This window comes from Chrysochloris asiatica, unplaced genomic scaffold (genome assembly GCF_000296735.1).
Source record: "Chrysochloris asiatica unplaced genomic scaffold, ChrAsi1.0 scaffold00049, whole genome shotgun sequence".
NCBI classification, from domain to species: Eukaryota; Metazoa; Chordata; class Mammalia; order Afrosoricida; family Chrysochloridae; genus Chrysochloris; species Chrysochloris asiatica.
In genome coordinates, this window is record NW_006408567.1 from 3,878,956 (window position 1) to 3,890,118 (window position 11,163).

Sequence of the window (11,163 nt, forward strand, 5' to 3'; positions counted from 1 at the left end):
CCTAGGACCATCAAGGGAGAAGAGCAGAGAGCGGGACCCTACCCAGAGAAGCAGTGATGCCTGAAATGGAGGCAGAGATGATGACATGGAGCAATGGAGCAGCTGGAGCCTTTAGATCCAGAGAGGGAAAGCGACTGTGTACTGAAGATCTGGGGGGTACGGGGGAAGGATTGCAGGGTATACCCTTTGGTTGGTTGATGATGCATGGAGAGGATTGTAACCATGGCAATGAGAGTATATACGATAGAATGAATGTAAAACTAATGTTCTCCATGTAAACTATCACATAATTCACAATAAAACATTTAAGAGAAAAAAAAAGTAGATAAACGAAAAGAAAGTAGAGAACTAAAAGAAGGACTTTTATGTTGAAGCTTAGGAAAAAACATTGCTTTTCATGGCTGGAATGGCTGGAGAGTTGTTGTTAAATGCCATTGAGTCAGTTCCAACTCAGTGACCCAGTATAGGGTTTCTGTGGAGCAGCTGGTGAGTTTGAACCACCAACCTTCTGGTTCAAACCAACCTTGAGGTCCAGTGATTATCCTATGGTGCCCCACCAGGAATAGTTACTATGTAATAACGTTCTAATCCTATTGAGTGTTGGCATAGACTGATGATTAATTTATACATGAGGGAAAGGATGGAGAGCTAGGGGAAATCAAAGCAATGGCTACCGGTAAGTGGGAGTGGTCCACTTCAAGCAAAAGCAGACTGGTTATGAGCAAAGTTCCTGAAAACAGTTTTTTGTTTTTTTTTTCAAATAATGTTAACTAAAGGTTTATCAAAAAAAATGCCTTTGGAAAGTTTTCCCAGAGAGTTCATCTTCACCATAACAATATTCCTACTCAATCGTCTCATCAAACAAGAGCAATTTTGTGAGAATTTCCATGTAAAATTATTAGGTATCCATCTTGTAGTCCTGATAGGGCTCCTCTTACAACTTTTGTTATTTAATCTTAAAATCTTTCAAGGTGTGGGATGATATCAAAGAAATCATACACAAAGAAATCAAAAGGTCATTGAAGAGACAGAAAATTAAGAAAAGACAAAAATGTATGTCAAAAGAGATTCAGAAACTTGCTCCTGAGCATAAACTAACTAAAGTGAAAGGATGAACCGATGAAGTAAAAGAGCTGAACAGAAGATTTCAATGGGCAGCTTGAGAAGACAATGTAAAGTATTACATTGAATATGCAAAGGTATGGAGTTAGAAAAATACAAGTAAAGAGTAAGCTCAGTATTTCTCAAGCTGAAATAACTTAATAAAAAATCCAAGCATCAAATTGTAATATTGAAAGACTCTATGGGTAAAAGATTGAATGACGCAAGAAAAATCAAAAGAAGGTAGAATAAATATACAAGTTGCTATGCCAAAAAGAAATGGTCCATGGTCAACCATTTGAGGAGGTTGCATATGGTCAATAACTGCTGATATTGAAGGAAGACATTTAGGCTATTCGGAAGGCATTTGCAGGAAAACAAGCCTTGAAGAATTGATGGACTACTAATTGAAATGTTTAAAGTAACAGAGGTAGCATTGGAAGTGCTCACTTATCTATTCCAAGAAATATGGAACACAGCTAGCTACCTGGTCAACCAAATGGAAGAGATCCATACACATGCCCATTTCAAAGGAAAGTGAGCCAACAGAGTGCAGAAAATACAGAACAATAGCATCAATATCACATGCAAATAGAATTTTGTTTGTTTGTTTAAGAAACGTTTTACTAGTGTGTTATTATTTCAGCAAAGTTATTACAATGGGTTTAAAAGGCAGACAGACAAATCATAATTACAGGCTGTAAAGTAACAAAGGTTATATATATATATATATATATATATATATATATATAATTTCAATATTACACAGACCTATGGAATTTATTGAAGTACTATCAAACCCACTAAAGGAATTAAATCTGAAAGATTAAATCCAGTATTAGCACCTACAATATCTCTGAAATTCAAACTTAATTGTTTCATTCTCTCCTACATTTCTCCCAAATAAAATGCTCTCAATCCCAAAGATGAATTAAAGACATAAGAAGCCCTGATATTAAAAATGTGCAGCCAAAAGAAGAACTAGAAATATTGACTTAGACTTGAGAGTTATACTTGGAAATCACTTAGTTTACTTGAACCAATCATACAATTTCTGTGCAATGAATACTGTATATGAGGAAGGCCTGTAAGGTTTTCCAATAGGGATAGTTAAAAATTAGCAATATACAGTATTATTCTTACCAAATTCTTTTCTCATAAGTTATATTTGTAACAAAACTAGAATTAAAATATTTATTACACTTGCTTATTACACATTCAGAAACACGATAATAATATTTCTGTGTTTGATGGTTTAGCAGCCACTTTATTGTGCTTACTTATTTTGTAATGAACAAGCAACACACATCTTTCTAACATTCATGGTAATGCAATCATAACAATTTAAAAAACAAAAATCTAACCAACCAACCAACCAAACAAAACACTGGAAACTGCATTAAATACTGGCATAATTAGGAATAATTGCTAAATAACACATTGTTTTTCCAATGAGCTTTGGTTAGACACGGAATAGCAGAAATTGATCTTCTGAAGCTGTGAGTCATGGCAAAACTGGCAGTCCTTTGAGATCTGAGAGCTGCATGAGCAAAATTATGGGCATAGTTAACCCCTCACCAAAACCCTGGAAGAAAAGCGTTACATTTTGGAGAATACGACTGAACACTGACTAAAATATGATTTGTTGAAATCCAAAGCCACCAGGGAAGCTGGCGCAAGGAAGCAAGAGAACCCAATGGTGGCAGAACAAAATTAACTTTGCATTGGGCGGACCAACTGCATAATTTTATTGAACAGCTTTGAGTTAAAAAGTGAAATGCTTCGTTGTGTTTGCTCGGAAACAAACCGAAAGATTACAGAGTCTTATATAATTCAGAGACATGAAGTGGATGGTGAGTGGCTAGAGGTCACCCCAGGCATGGAATTAGAGTAAGTTAAGTCCTTGGAGTAAATGGCACCATGGCTCTGGCAGCAGATACAAAGGAATGATGCTATGGAGAAGAGACAGGGGACACTCTGTGGTCAGCCAGTGGATAGAGGAGGGTCCCAGTTTGAGGTGGGATCTTTAACTCTAAGGTTTATCTTCCACTGCTTATGCCTCTGTCTTCATAAATGGTAATTTCAATAATTCGAAGTCCTCTCTCGATGGGATCTGTCAGAAGGAGGCCTTGGGGAGCATATATGTTCTAATTCTGCTCTTGAATGCATATGGAGACTTTTTTCAGAACCTTCTCACGAGTTTCCATGCATAAAAAAATGGTGTATGCTGTTAAACAAACTAAACAGCCATCAAGATACAACTGGTCCCCAAGCTTTTCTGCTTCTGCATAAAGGTTATCTAGAGTTCAAAAGATTTCTTCAAACTGTTGTCTATCAATCCGGTTCTTCAGCTCCATGGGGAACTTGGTTTGGAACTGGCAGCGTGTGCCTGCTGTAGTCTCGCTGAATGAAAACCTTCCAAGACACCGGCACCTGCTGCCGCCTCATGGCAAGGACAGGATGGCCATGCCGCCTCCACTGCCCTCCAGCCTCTGTCATTGCAAATATGATTTTAATGAACATAACTCAAAAATAATTGTAGCAGTAAATCAAAAAAGAACTGCCAGAAATTCAAGCCAGATTCAGAAGAGGACATAGAACTAAGAATATCATTGCTGGTCAGATGGACTTTGGTTGAAAGCAGAGAATACAAGAAGGATGTTTACCTGTGTTTCATTGATTATGTAAAAGTATTCAGTTCTGTGGATCATAACAAATTATCAATAACATTGTAAAGAATGGAAATTCCTGAGTACTTAGTTATGCTTATGTGGAATATGTTCATAGTCCAAGAGGCAGGCATTCAAACAGAACAAGGAGACACTGTGTGGTTTAAAATCAGGAAAAGGTGTGTGTCAGAGTTGTACCCTTTCACCCTTCTTTTCCTGTCCTGGTGTGGTACTGTAGGTACTGTAGGGTAAGAACTGGACTGTAAACTGCAAGTTGGTTGTTCATACCCACAAGCTGCTCTTCAAAAACGCTACACAGCATTGCTATAAGTCGGAACCTACTTGATAGTATATAACAACAACAACAACAATACTCCTGGTATGGTACTATAGGATAAGCACAGGAATACAAGGTCAGTCTGAATCACAATATCGTTCATTCAAACTCACCAACCACTCCTTAGAAACTCTGTACTGGGTTTCTATGAATTGGAACTGACTCTATGGCACTTAATAGCAACAACAACGACAATCCAAGAAATTGGAACTCATGAAGAAGAAAGATGCATGAGTAGTGGAGGGAGATTCATTAATAACTTATGATATGCAAATGATGCAACCTTGCTTGCTGAAAGTGAAGAAGACTTGAATCACTTTCTGATGAAGATCAAAGTATAGCCTTCAATATGGAATATACCTCAACATAAGTAAAATGAAAGTCCTTACATCTGGATCAATAAGCAGCATCATGAAAAATGTAGAAAAGATTGACATTTTCAAGAGTTTCATTTTACTTGGATATACAAGCAATACCCATGGAAACAACAGTAAGTAAATCTAATTATGTATTGCATATGATAAGTCTGCTTAAAAATGTTAAATGTCTTTAAAGTGTTAAAAAGTAAAAATGTCACTTTGAGGAGCATCTGACCCAAACCATGGTACTTTTCAGTCACCTCATGTGCATGTAAAAGATGGAAAATGATTAAGGAAGACTAAAGAAGAATTGATTAATTTGAATTATGGTGTTGGTGAAGTATATTAATATGACTATGGACTGTCAGAATGGACAAATCTGTGGAAGAAGTTAAACTAGAATGTTACTTTGAAGTAAGTTTGTCTCATGTAGTATGACCATGTTGTTAGGAGGGACCACTGTTTGCCAAATGACATCACATTTAGCAAAGTAGATGGTTAGCAAAAAAAAAAAAAGAAGCACACTTAAGTAATGGTTTGATGGTTTGACCCAAAGTCTGCAACAACAAGCTTAAACATGGGAACACTTGTGAAGATGGTACAGGACCAGGTAATGTTAATTCATTTGTACCTAGGGTTGCCATGAATCAGAACTGACTCACTGGCACCTAACAATAACAGCGTGCTCCATTTTTATCTTATGCTCTGATTATAAGAGAATTATCCTTATAAATTGTGATTGTGATTTATAATATTATTGATAATAATATATTCATATAAGGCTTTGGGATATCATAAAATAAATATGTATTTTGATATTTTTTCCATTTTTAAATTAAAAAAAACTGTGATATAATTTTCTTTTTGCCTAAGTAGACAAAATTTGAGTTTTTTAGAAAAAGCAGTGTTTTCTCTTTGTTCCATCTATAAAAGGAGAGGATCCCTGTGGCTGCCATGGTTCTGTGACACATTGAAATTAGAAATTTGATGCTAGATAAGTGCTCATGATGATCATTATTTGAAATTTCTTATGGGTGAGGTGAGAAAATTACTTCTAGAAGATGCATTTACTCTTTCAGGGTCTGCTTTGCTATTTCCCATCATTGTGAAGTAATTTCTTAAAAGGCCCAGCCCTCTCAACATGTGAAATCCTGGAGCATCACTAAAAGCCAGTTTTGTCCTAAGTACTCTGTAGGTATTCCATAAATGTATGCTGAATGGATACAATTTGAGCAGCTGGTGGTGTGATGATTTAGCTATAACTCAAATGTCCATTATGGCTAATTAAATATGCCTGTGCTGAAATGGTCTTTTCATTTTGCTCAATGCAACATGATGCATGGACTTCCAAATGCATCATACAGGCTCAGTGCTGTGTTGTGTGGCAAAGCATACCTATGTCTGTTCACGGCATGTTATAGAATGAAAATGACTTTACAAATGGAAACCGCTTCATTAGTGGCACTTACCAAACTTAAATTTATAGCATAAGGAGTAATTGTTTTATGGTGGAAAGAAATCACATGAGCTTCTTTGATTTTTAATAAGTTTTCTTAGAATATGGGTGGAATAATTCCCACTTTCATCTCAATAGCACTTGTTGTTATTGTTGTTAAGTGCCATTGAGTCAGTTCCTACTCATAGCAACCCTATATAGGGTTTTCAGGGGTAGCTGGTAAGTTTGAACTGCCGATCTTGTGATTCAAACCAATTTTGCAGTTCATCACATTAACCCACAGCACCACACCAGGACTTAGTTCAATAATATCTATTTAATGTTACAATGTGTTACTACTCTGTATAAATTAACACATCTCCATTGCATGTTGTTGTTGTAGTTAAGTACACTCAAATTGGTTTCAAATCATAGCAACCCTGTATAGGGTTTCTGAGACTGTAAATCTTTGTGGGAAAATAAATCCTCATTTAAATTCCTCCCTCATACTCAGTGATGAATGAAATCTGATCCACATAAATAGTCATAAAGAGACACATATAATTGAAAGTAGAGGTGATTTATCCTATGTATGCACATCACCTCATTAAACTTGGACCTACCATGTCATGCAGCATTGGTGATCAATAGGATTTAGTCAATCTGAAATGTTGGACTTCTGGTGTGGCACTATTGAATCAGAACTGGATTGTGAACTACAAGGTTGGCAGTTCAAACCCACCATCTGCTCCTAGAATCTTACAGTAATGTTGTTACATTTGAACCCATTTCTGCTTCCACTGTATCAATCCATCTTTTCAGTGGTCTTCCTCCTTTTTGCTTACTCTCCATTTTACCACCACCAATTATCTGCCAGTTTTTCATACTGGGGTGGCTTGTGAGTTTCTGTGATTCTAGAAGTTATGCCATGGGTATTTTAAATATCAGCAGGGTCACCCATGGTGGACAGGCTTCAGATGAGCTACCAGACGAAGACAGACTAGGAATAAGGAGAGACAAATTACTTCTGAATATGTAGACACTGAAAACTTTATGAATTACAGAAAAACACTTCAGATATAGTGCCAAAAAATAAGCCCCACAGGGTGGAAGGCAATCAAAATGCTACTGGAGAAGAGCTGACTTCTAAAAGTAGAGTTGACCGTGATGGTGTAAATGGAATAAAGCCCGTGGGAGTAAAGACCTCAAGACCTTCATATTTTGATGGGGCATGACTCAAAATGAAGAGAAACAACTGTAAACATCCATTAATTTTCAGAACATGAAATATACGAAGCATGAACCTAGGAAAATAGTAAATTGTCAAAAATGAAATGGAACATGTAAACATCTGTATTTTAGGCATTGGTGAGCTGAAACGGATTGGTATTGGCCATTTTGAATCTGACAACCACATGGTTTACTATGCCAGGAATGACAAATTGAAGAAGAATGGTGTTGCGTTCATTGTCAAAAAGAACATATCCAGATCAGTCATGAGGTACAACGCTGTCTGTAATAGGGTAATACCCATGTGCCTACATGGGAAGACCAATTAATACCACTATTATTCAAATTTACACACCAACCACTAAAATCAGAATGGATGAAATAGAATTCTACCAACTTATTCAATCTAAAATTGATCAAACATGCAATCAATATGTAAGGAACATTACTGGTGATTGGAATGCAAAGGTTGGAAATAAAGAGGAAGAATCAATAGTTGGAAAATATGGCCTTGATGATAGAAATGATGCTGGAGAGTGCATGATAGAATTCTGCAAAATCAATTATTTGTTTATTTCAAATACCTTCTGTAGACAGCATAAGAGACCATTATACACATGGACCTCAACAAACAGAATACACAGAAATCAAATTGACTATATCTGTGGAAAGAGATGGTGGAAATGCTCCATATCATTAGCCAAAACAAGGCCAGGGGCAGATTGTGGAACAGACCATCAATTGCTCATATGCAAATTCAAAGTGAAGCTGAAGAAAATGAAAACAAGTCCATGAGAGCCAAAATATGACCTTGAATATATCCCACATGAATTTAGAGATCATCTGAAAAACAGATTTGATACATTAAACACTAAAAACAGAAGACCGGAAGAGTTGGGGGATGACATCAAGAACATCACACAGGAAGAAAGGAAAAAGTCAGTAAGAAGACAATAAAGAAGGAAAAGATAAAAATGGATGTCAGAAGAGACACTGAAATTTGCTCTCTAATGTGGGGATGCTAAAGCAAATGGAAGAAATGAGGAGGTACAAGAGCTGAGCAGAAAATTTCAAAGGTCAGCTTGAGAAGACAAGGTCATATATTACAATGAAATGTGCAAAGATCTGGAATAAGAAAACTAAAAGGAAGAACATGCTTAGCATTTCTCAAGCTGGGGGAACTGAAGAAAATATTCAAATCTCGTCTTTTGTTATTGAAGGATTCTCTGGGTAAATTATTGAATGATGCAGAAAGCATCAAAAGAAGATGGAAGGAATACACAGAGTCACTGGACCAAAAGGAAATGGTCAATTTTCAAACATTTTAAGAGGTAGCATATGGCCAAGAGCCAATGATACTGAAGGAAAGAAGTCCAAAGTGCATTGAGGAATTGGCAAAAAACAAGGCAGTAGGAATTGGTGGGATAAAAATTGAAATCTTTCAAGAAAGTGAGGTGGCACAGGAGGCACTCACTCCTCTATGCCAAGAAATTTGGAAGACAACCATCTGGCCAACTGATTGGAAGAGAACTGAATTTGTGCCCATTCCAAAGAGAGGTGACCCAACAGAATGCGGAAATCTTGGGACAATATCTTAGATATCCCATTCAAGTTTTACTAAAGGTAATACAGAAATGTCTGCAAGCATACATTGACAGAGACCTTCCAGAGGTGCAAGTCAGATTCAGATGAGGTTGTGGAATGAGGGATATCATTGCTGATGTCCAATGGATCTTTGCTGAAAGCAGAGAATACCAGAAATATGTTTACCTGTGCTTTATTGACTATGCAAAGGCTTTTGATTGTGTGGATCATGACAAGCTATGGAAAACATTGCGAACAAAATATGAGTATTCTTGAATACTTAATTGTGATCATGAGGAATCTGTACATGGACCAAGAGGCATTTATTCAAACAGAACATGGGAACATTGAATGATTTAAAATTAAGAGAAGTGTGTGACAGGGTTGTATTCTTTCACCATACTTATTCAACCTGTGTGCTGAGCAAATCAACTGAGAAGCTGGGTTTTATGAAGAAACACATGGTCTTATGATTGGAGGAAGACTCATTAACAACCTGTGATATGCAGATGATACAACCTTGCTTGAGGAATGTGAAGAGGACTTAAAATAGTGATTAAGGTCAAAGACCACAGCATTGGTATGGATTGCATCTCAATGAAAAGAAAACAAAAATCCTCACCACTGTACCAATAAACAACATTGTTATCAATGGAGAAAATAATTGCAGTTATCAAGGACTTCATTCTCCTTGGTTCAACCATCAATACTCATGGAAGCAGCAGTCAAGAGATCAGATGACGTATTGCATCAGGCAAATCTGTTGCACGGGAACTTTTTAAAGTGTTGAAGAGCAAAGATGTCAGTTTGAGAACTAAGGAGCGCCTGACCCAAGTCATGGTATTTTCAATCACTTCATATGCATGTGAAAGCTAAACAGTAAATAAGGAAGACCATAAAAGAATTGATACATTTGAATTATGGTGTTGGAGGAGAATATTGAAAGTGCCATGGGCTGCCAAAATAACCAACAGTTCTGTGTTGGAAGAAGTACAGCCAAAGTGCTCCTTGGAGGCCAGGATGGCCCAACTTCACTTCTCATAATTTGGACATATTGTCAGGATGGACCAGTCACTGGAGAAGGATATCATGTTTGGTAAGGTGGACACTCATAGAAGGAGAGGAAGTCCCCCAGCAAGATGGATTGGCAATATGGCAGCATCAATAGGTTCAGGCATGGCATCAATTGTGAGGTTAGCCCAGGACCTGGCAGTGTTTCATTGTGTTGTGCATAGGGTCGCTATGAGTCGATATTGACTTGATGGCACCTATCAACAACAGCAACCACTTTATCAAGCATGATGCCCTACTCCAGGTACTGGTCCCTCCTGATAAAATATTCAATTTATTATAGAGGAAGTCTTGCCATCCTTGCTTTTTTAGACAGCATTATGAGTATAATTCTTTCAACACAGATTTTTTTTTTCTTCTTGCATTCTGTGGTAGTTTTAATATTTTTCTAGGACTCCATAATTTAAATGTATAGATGCTTCTATGCTTTTCCTTATTTATCATCTCTTTCATATGCATATTAAACAATTGAAAATACCATAACATGGATCAGGCACACCTTAGTACTCAGACTGATATCTCTGTGCTTCTTTCTGTTTTAACACTTTAAATAGGTCTGGTTCAAGATATTTGCCTAATGAGATACATCATTTGATCTTATGATTTCTACTTCCAAGAAAGTTGCTTGTGAAAATCAAGCAAGGTGAAGTCTTTTATAACTTCACTGTTTTCTCCAGTTACAAGATATTTACTGGGCAAATTGTGAGGATTTTTGTTTTCTTTACATTAAAGCACAATCTGTATTGAAGACTGTAGTCTTAGATCTTCATAAGTTAAGTATTTTAAGTATGCAGTATTGTTTCCTCTACATATCAAAGGCTGTTAATATGTCTTCCTTCAATCCTGTTGCCATGTTCTTCTTCATATAGTCTAGTTTCTGGGATTGTTTGCTCAGCATACAGATTGAGTAATTATGGTGAAAAGATGTAACCCTGGTGAACACATTTCCTGAATTTAAATCATTCAGTAGCCCCTTCCTTGGTCAGTTTGAATAATTGTCTGTTGGTCTATGTACAGGTTCCTCATGAGCACAGTGAAGTGTCTGGAATACCCATTCTTCTCGATGTCATAATCCATATAGCATGTCATGATCCACACAGTCAAAATATTTGCATAGTCAATAAAGCACAAAGAAACATCTTTTTAGTATTCTCTGTTTTCATCCAAGATCCATCTGATGTCAGCAATGACATTCCTAGGTCCACATTCTCTTCTGAATCTGGTTTAGCTGGAATTTCTGGCCGTTTTTAAATTATCTTCTGTAAAATTATACACGCATGTGATATTAATGATGCCATTTGATGATTTCTACATTCCATTGGATAACCTCTCTTTGGAAAGGAAAAAATATGGATCTCTACCAATCAGTTTGCCATG

General features: G+C 36.7%; 1 protein-coding gene and 1 pseudogene across 1 annotated transcript in view; both read right to left on the minus strand.

The window, feature by feature from the left end:
* GRIK1 (glutamate receptor, ionotropic, kainate 1) overlaps positions 1–11,163 on the minus strand; it is an 828,690-nt gene that overhangs the window by 490,839 nt on the left and 326,688 nt on the right. The gene's annotated exons all lie outside the window — the stretch shown is intronic.
* On the minus strand, positions 3,141–3,555 carry LOC102815186 (annotated as a pseudogene).